This window comes from Gobio gobio (genome assembly GCF_949357685.1).
Source record: "Gobio gobio genome assembly, chromosome: 23".
Taxonomy (NCBI): domain Eukaryota; kingdom Metazoa; phylum Chordata; class Actinopteri; order Cypriniformes; family Gobionidae; genus Gobio; species Gobio gobio.
The window spans coordinates 13,700,083-13,708,944 of NC_137119.1; positions in this window are offsets into that span (position 1 = coordinate 13,700,083).

Sequence of the window (8,862 nt, forward strand, 5' to 3'; positions counted from 1 at the left end):
CACAGTGAGGTACTGTTTAGCCAGAAAAAGACGGTCACCCCCAAGGGGGCGGTGCTTGACACGTCTCATAATCATGAACCCGCCAAACGGACGCACACAGGTAACTGCGGTGTGCAAGCAGGACATGAAACGTGTGTGGCACACACAACAGAAGGCAGGGTTAGGAAAACCCCACCCCCAAAACCGAATGTGCTACCGAGGTTCTGGTGACATTCAGCCTGTAGTAACGCACAAACGTACGGGGAGAAGCCCAACTGGCAGAAGAGCAGATAGCCTGCAGCGATACTGCCGTGAACAGAGCCCAAGAGCCAAAAATTATAGCGTCCACAAGCCAATATGAAAAGCGTTGGCAAAGGGATCCCCTTTGTGGGGAGGAGCCCATGAAACAAAGAGTTGGTCACTCTTCCAGAACGCACTGGTCCTAGCCAAATACGACTCTAACGCACGGACCGGACACAGGGCATTTAACCCTTGATCCTCCGCGGAGGGTGAAAAGGGTGAAAAGCGGACAGCTCCAGCACCTCCGATGTGAACGCAGGGAAACATTTCGGCAGGCTGGAATAGGCTTAAGGAAAACCTTATCTCCACCCAGAGAGAATATAATGCACGAGGGGTGAACCGAGAGTGCATGTAACTCACTGACACTTTTGGCTGATGCCAAGGCCAAGTGCAAGGCTGTCTCGAAGGACAGCGGCTTTAGGGAAATATTCTTCAGAGGCTCAAAAGGGAATTGAGACAGAGCTCCCAGCACCATGGAGAGGTCCCATTCAGGGATCGTTCTCCTAATGACTGGCAACAAGCGACGGGCATCCTTCATAAATCCGTGGAATAGAGGATGCTGCCCAACCGTTGAGCCCTCAAAGTCCACATGACAAGCATAAATAGCTGCCAGATAGACCTTAATAGTGGAAAAGGACCTGCCCTTATCCATAAGGTATTTGGAGGAAACACAAAATATCAGCAACTGAGCACTGATATGAAGTGAGACCCCGCCAATCACACCACTCACCGAACAATTGCCACTTACAGCCATATAAGGACCGTGTAGAAACGGCCCTGCATGGCATTCTGTATAGTAGCCACCACGCGCGGGAGAAGCCCTAACGCACTTAGGTTCATCCTCTCACGGGTCAGGCCCAGAGAGCTACCCTGTCCGGGTGTGGGTGATAAATCTCCCCGTTCGCTTGAGACAATAAGTCTGTGCGGCTGGGCATGTAACAGATGGATTATCTCCGCCAGCCATGGTGCTTTGGGCCACCTGGGCGCTATCAGAATGAGAAAAAGACCCGCCTCTCTCACCCTGGCCAGAGTAGGAATTATCAGGCACAGGGGAGGAAAAGCATACAGCAGCACTCTGGGCCACGGGTGGGCCAGTGCATCAACCCCGAGGGGTGCGTCCAAGTCCTTTAGTGAAAAGAACATGGGACAATGGCTGTTTTCACGCGAGGCGAACAGATCTACGGACGCCTGTCCGAATCTCATCCAGATCATGCCCACTATCTGAGGGTGGAGGCGCCAATCTCCGAAGAGCGGGTTCCCCCTCGATAGAAGATCCGCGCCTCTGTTCAGAATCCCTGGAACATGAGTCGTGTGGAACGACAGGAAAAATCGCCTGCTCCATACCAAAAGCTTGTAAGCTAGAGCATGAAGTTTTGACGAGCGCACGCCCCCTTGATGGTTTATATAAGCCACTGCCGTGGTATTGTCGTGGCGTACGAGCACATGTTGTCCCTGCAGACGCAGCAGAAAATGATTCAGAGCCTTCCAAATGGTCAGAAGCTCTAAAAAATTGATGTGCTCTGAACGTAGTTTGCTCGGCCACAAATCGGTTCACAGTTCTGCCCTCTTGGGTGGCACCCCAGCCTGTTAAGGACGCATCCGTCGTCACAACTTTCCGCAACATAACCGTCCCCAGAGGGGTGCCCTGTGCTTAAAAGTCTACGCTCTTCCAGTGGCGCAGAGCTGCAGCACAGGTGCGCGTCACTGTTACAGAGCGGCAAAGATCGTGTAACGGGCTGAAATGTAGTGACAAAACCCATTTCATGAATGCCCTCATTCTCAGGAGTCCTAGTGGCAAAACCTGGCTAGATGAAGCCATAAGACCCTGTAGCCTGAGACATGTGCGATATTGCACCCTCGCCCCTTCTCTGAACTGCGACAGACTTCTGTGAGAGACGCGCTCGCATGGAGACTGAGTTCAGCTCCATGCCCAGGAAGATCACATTCTGGCTGGGTGTAAAATTGCTTTTGTTCACATTCACCCTGAAGCCCAGACATGTGACGTGTGCAAGCACACGGCAGGTGTCCTGCAACACCTTTTCCCTCGAATCGGCTATGATGAGCCAATTGTCTATGTATGTCAGGATCCGTAGACCAGACATTCTCAGGGGAATCAAGCCCGCTTCCGTGCACAGACAGAAGGTGCGGGGGCTTAGGCTTAACCCAAAGGGCAGGACCGTGAATTCGTAACATATGCCTCGATAGGCGAAACGAAGAAACTTCCTGTGTGGTGGATAAATGCTTATGTGGAAAAAACATCTTTCAGATCGACCAATGTGAACCAGTCGTTCCGTTTTTGGGCGTGGGCGAGCGAACCATGAGTTAACATTCTGGAATTGTATTTCCTCAAATGTTTGTTCAATTCCCTGAGGTCCAGAATAGGACGGAGGGAACCGTCCTTCTTTGGAACCAGGAAATAATGAGAATAAAAACCCTGGTTTATCAGATTGGGGGGTACCACCTGAATTGCACCTTTGCTCAGAAGACAGGAGATTTCCTCCTTCAGAATGTGGGCCGTGCTTTCCTCTGTGTGAGAAAATAGAACGCTGCTGAAACGTGGGGGTTTCATAGCAAACTGCAGACGATAGCCCTGCGATATTGTACGCATTACCCATTCGGGTGGTGAGGCAGGTCGCCAAGCTGACACATGGCTAGCGAGCATGCCAACCCGCGCCGTGCTGGTTTCGTGTATGCCCAGCTGGCTTATTTGTGATCCAATGACGCCCTCTAGTGGGGAAACTAGGGACGGCAAGCGTGGGTTCAGTGAGGTGTCCACTTTTTGCAGAGAAAAGTGCTTTCCCTGCAGAGAGAGGGTATCTCTCTGTAACAAATTAATTTAATTAGTTTTATTTAATGTTTTTTTGTGTGTTTTGTGTTTTGGGAAAACAATGGGGCCGAAGCCTTTATTAGCTGAGTGAGGGGAACACAGTATGTGCGGTGTGGTGACACTGCTTTAGCACTTTCCCTCACAACAGACCCCCTGAATGGGGGGGAACACACATCGTCCACTAAACACATGGGCTGTGCAGCCATGGGAGGGGGGCACCCTCCAGAAGAGACCCTCCGTCTTTTGGACAGGGGTTCTGGGGCAGGAAGAGTCTCCAAAGAGCTTGTCGCTCGAGAACTGCTTTGATGAAAGTTACGTCCCGGGGCCGGGGGATTAGGCAAACAAGCAGGGGGTGCCTGGCGTGGGGCCGCCTTCCTAGGAAGACACAACTTGAAGGCCTCATCCTCTTTCTTCTTGTTGTCGCATCGGTGTTGCATCAGTGCGACGGCGGGGCCAAAGAGAGCCCGGTCTGGCTCTACCGGGGCGCCTGTGATGCATCTTTTCTCGTTATCCGGGAGGCCCGACAGGTTGAGCCAGAGCGCGCGCTCTCCTACCACGGAAAGCGCCATGGAGCACCCGCAGGCTTGGACGGTCTGACGAGTGTAACGGAAAACGAGGTCGTTAACCGGGATGATCTCCTTCCAAAATGCAGGCGAGGGAGATCCCTTGTCCAGCTGTTGGCCCAGGTCGTTCAGAATTTCCGCCTGGTAAGCGGAGAGGAGGGAGGAGACATTAAGGGACCTATCAGCCAAGGCAGAGGATTTATAAACGGCCTGGTGCACCGAGGCAGAAAAATGGTCCATCTTGTTTGGAAGGACCAGCTTGGGGGGGCGAGCAGGCCTCCCTGTACTGGGTTGAGGTGCCTGGCGATCGAGGGCTCAATGGCAGGCGGTTCACCCATGCCATGAGCCGCCATATTAATAACCTCCAGACCCGCGAGATCGTGTTTAATGTTGAACAGGTCACTCCAGAAGTGCCTCATGTGCTTAGCGCACGCTGGAAGGATGGGAAAGAGTTGTTTCCTCGGGCCGTTGGGCTCCCAGCACTTTCCCGTCGTAAATATCCCTCTCATGTTCGGTGGCACTCTGTGGAGCCGGCCAATCTATGTTGAGACGAGCGGCCGCTCGCTCACACACATCCTGTTTTTGATTGAGGCAAGGCCGCGGGGGCGCTAGCCTGGGGAATACCAGAGGGCGGGATGGCCTCCTCGTCCTCTGAGAGAAGGCCCGCGTCGGCGTCACCACCGAACCCGGCTGGCTCGTGGGCGAGCGGTGGGTTGCTCGCGAAGATGTCCTCTTCAGGGAAGTCATTATTGGGCTGGTCAGCCCAGACAAGAGCAGTCGCGTCCCGGGAGGTCCCCGGGGGCGGGCTGCCGTCATCGTGTCCCACATCCGAATTCGCTGCACTGGGTAGCGGCAACTTTAAGGCGACGTCGCAGGAGTTTCTTAGGCAGCACTAGGCAGTGACTGCAGTACTCCAGATTCTCTATGGCCTCTTCTGCGTGCTTGAGGCCCAAGCAAACCACACAGAAAGGATGAAGATCCTCAGCGGCGATAAGAGCACCACACGCGGCCGGGCAGGCCCGTGATAAGCTAGCGCTGGAAGAAGCAGGAATAGAGAGCAACATACTGGCGAAGAACTCAGGAAAATCCATGGTGGCAGCCGTGGAACAGGAAAGACGAGTGGCGGGCGGCTCCGAGAGCAGACACAGAGAAACTGGCTGAATAGAAACTCTCATGCCTGGCGGAGGCTGATCCGAAGATATTTCCTCCTGCAGACAATAAGTGAGCAGCACAAATTCGACCGAACTGTGTCAGTGCAGAGATTGCGAGAAGCGAATGTCAACTGGTGTACAGTAGCGCATGCAGGCTATATATGCCCGCTGGTAAGGGGTGGGGCCTTACCGGGCATTGGCTGCGCGCTCCTGCCTGTCAAGTCAAGTCAAGTCAACTTTATTTATATAGCGCTTTTAACAATGTAGATTGTTTCAAAGCAGCTTTAGAGTGTTAAACAGGAAAATAATGCAGCATAATTTTATTCAGCTGTATAGCCATTCTGGAAAAATTTCAAGTATCATACAGTGACAGTGTGGGCTTTAGATCAATAATTTGATCAGTAATTTAGTTTAAATGGTTAATTTAGTTTATTATTTAGATGTATTTCGATGTTTAGTTGAAAAATTGGCACGCCAAGCCAGAGGCAACAGTGGCAAGGAAACCAAAACCCCATTAGGTGACCTAATGGAGAAAAATAAACCTTGGGAGAAACCAGGCTCAGTCGGGGTGCCAGTTCTCCTCTGGCCAATTAACAAACAGCGTATTATTATTATTATTCTGGCAGTTTTACAGCTCGGAGGTCATAATAGATCAGAATATTCGAGGGACCGGGGGCAACATGCTGGAGACGGGTTTATTGAGGATGATGTTGATTAAATAATTATTAAAGTGCAATATTCGAATGATCGGAGGCAACACGCTGGAGACGGGTTTATTGAGGATGACATATCGATTTAAGTATTATTTAATTGTAATATTCGAAAAATCTGAGTCAACACGCCGGAGACGGGTTTATTGAGATGCCGTGTCGATGAGGCAGTTGCAGGGGGAGTCTAATCACGGTCTCCCAGACACTTCGGGGTCCTGTGTTGGTCTTCTCTGGGCGCAGGTCCACCATCTGAACTGGATACGGCCCGGATCCGGCTGACTGCAGTAAACCTCGGGATAAAACAGAGAGACTATCATTAGCGTAGATGCCATTCTTCTGATGATGTAACGAATACATCAGGTGTTATGGGAAGTGTTCCCGGTTCCGGCTGACCTAGTTAATGCAGCCTAACAATCATTTCATTGAAAAAGTGTTTTATGTGTATGCCACAGTAAAGAGATGTGTTTTTAGTCTAGATTTAAACTGACAGAGTGTGTCTGCTTCCCGAACAATGTTAGGAAGACTGTTCCAGAGTTTCGGAGCTAAATAGGAAAAGGATCGACCGCCTGCAGTTGATTTGGATATTCTCGGTATTATCAACTGGCCAGAATTTAGAGACCACAGTAGACGTGATGGAGTATAATATGTTAAGAGCTCGCTCAAGTATTGGGGAGCTAAACCATTTAGTGCTTTGTAAGTAATAAGTAAGATTTTAAAATTTATGCGATGTTTAATAGGCAGCCAGTGCAGTGTTGACAGAACTGGGCTAATATGGTCATACTTCCTGGTTCTAGTAAGAACTCGAGCTGCTGCGTTTTGGACCAGCTGGAGTTTATTTATTAAGCGAGCAGGGCAACCACCCAGTAGAGCATTACAATAATCTAACCTTGAGGTCATGAACGCATGAACTAACTGTTCAGCATTTTGCATTGAGAGCATGTGCCGTAATTTAGATATATTTTTAAGATGGTGGAAAGCAGTTTTACAGATGCTAGAAACGTGGCTTTCAAACGAAAGATTGGTATCAAAGAGCACACCCAGGTTCCTCACTGACGACGAGGACTTGACAGAACAGCCATCAAGTGTTAGACAGTATTCTAGGTTACTACTTGTGGAGCTTTTTTGTCCAATAATTAAAAATTAAGTTTTTTCTGAATTGAGTTGCAGGAAATTACCAGTCATCCAATGTTTTATATCAGCTATGCATTCCGTTAATCTTGTGAATTGGTAAGTTTCTTCAGGGCGTGAAGAAATATAGAGCTGAGTATCGTCAGCATAACAATGAAAACTAACGCCATGCTTCCTAATGATATCTCTCAGTGGTAGCATGTACAGGGTGAAGAGTAGCGGTCCTAGCACTGAGCCTTGTGGTACTCCATACTGAACTTGCGATCGGTGTGACATCTCTTCATTTACTACTACAAACTGATAACGGTCGCATAGGTATGATTTAAACCATGATAATGCAATTCCACTAATACCTACACAATTTTCGAGTCTATTCAAAAGAATGTTGTGGTCGATAGTATCAAATGCAGCGCTAAGATCGAGTAACACTAATAGAGAGATACAGCCACGATCGGATGATAAGAGCAAATCATTTGTAACTCTGACGAGAGCAGTCTCAGTGCTATGATACGGTCTAAATCCTGACTGGAAATCCTCACAGATACCATTTCTTTCTAAAAAGGAACATAATTGTGAAGACACTGCCTTTTCAAGTATTTTTGACAGAAAGGGTAGATTTGAGATTGGTCTATAATTGACTAAATCTGTAGGATCAAGTTGCGGTTTTTTAATAAGTGGTTTAATAATAGCCAACTTAAAAGTTTTCGGTACATATCCTAATGACAAAGATGAATTAATGATATTAAGAAGAGGATCTATGACCTATAGCATCTCTTTTAATAGCCTAGTTGGTATAGGGTCGAGCATACATGTTGTCGATTTTGATGTTTAACGAGTTTAGTCAATTCTTCTTCTCCTATAGCAGTGAATGAGTGTAATTTTTCCTCAGTGACACTACAATGCTCTGTCTGATGTGATGCTGTATTAGACGGCTGCATGGTTAAAACATTTTTCCTAATATTATCAAATATTACTTATTATCAAATATAATATTACCTGTCTTGTCAGACTTGGTGCAATTGGATGCTTCTGCAGAGGTCAGGTACGGATGCCCTTCCCATAGGTGGATCTCGAACACGAGATGATGAAAGAGAACAACTCGTTAAAGTGTTTTCACTATGAATGGTAGGAGAGAGACAGGTCTGTAGCTATCTACAAGTGATGTGTTTAATGTGGGTTTTTTAAGCAGTGGGGTTACCCGAGCCTGCTTGAATGTGGTAGGGAAAATGCCAGTGTGGAGAGACATGTTGATGATGTGTGTGAGTGCTGGAGTGTAGGAGAGAGGGCTTGTAGGAGGTGTGAGGGGATGAGATCTAGAGGGCAGGTGGTCAGATGGCTGGAAAGAAGTTCAGATACTTCTGCCTCAGTGAGTGTAGAGAAGGAGGAGAGAAGATTGTGCACAAGTAGTACGTTCAATAATTCAAATCAAAACTATTTCTGAATAGGACAGAGCTTAAGTGCAAAAGTCAGCAATAACAATTACCACGAGTGCAGCAGAACGTGGCTGTTCTTCTAAATAGCCTTGGTTATAATTAAAAAAACAAATTACTATGACAGTATAAATTACAAATAAGTAGAAAATCGAAATGAGCACTCAGACTAGTAATAAACTAAGCAACACAACAGAACTGTATTCAGAAAAACACTTACGCGCTCACACTTCGTTCACTGACCAGGCGCTTCTCCTAATGATCAACTAACTGAGTCAACTTTATATATGTTCAGTTCACCATGCGTGCCCTTATAATTACCACACAAAAGCCAAAAGGCCATAAATGGCTGAAATCAAATAAAAAATATTGCTAAATAGAACAGAGCTGAAGTGCAAAAGTCAGAAATAACAATTACAATTACTTGTGCGTTTTGGCACAAAGTGATGTCATTCCTTCACCACTCTATAGCCTATTCAAATTTTTTCATTATTGATGAACTTTGCAACACTGGCACTGTTAATGGACTGAACTGAATCAACACTGAACTAAATTGACCTGAATTATGACACTATTGACTTCTTTAGGTCTACAGCTGAAATGTATGAACTTTGCAATGTTGACACTATTATTGAACTTAACTGAATAAACACTGAACTGACTAGCGCTGAATAATGACACTATTATCCTCTATAGAGCTGCTTTATAGTTGAATTGAGCTTGTTTCACTGATGAACCTTTGCAACAGACATTGTTATTGAACTAAAGTAACTA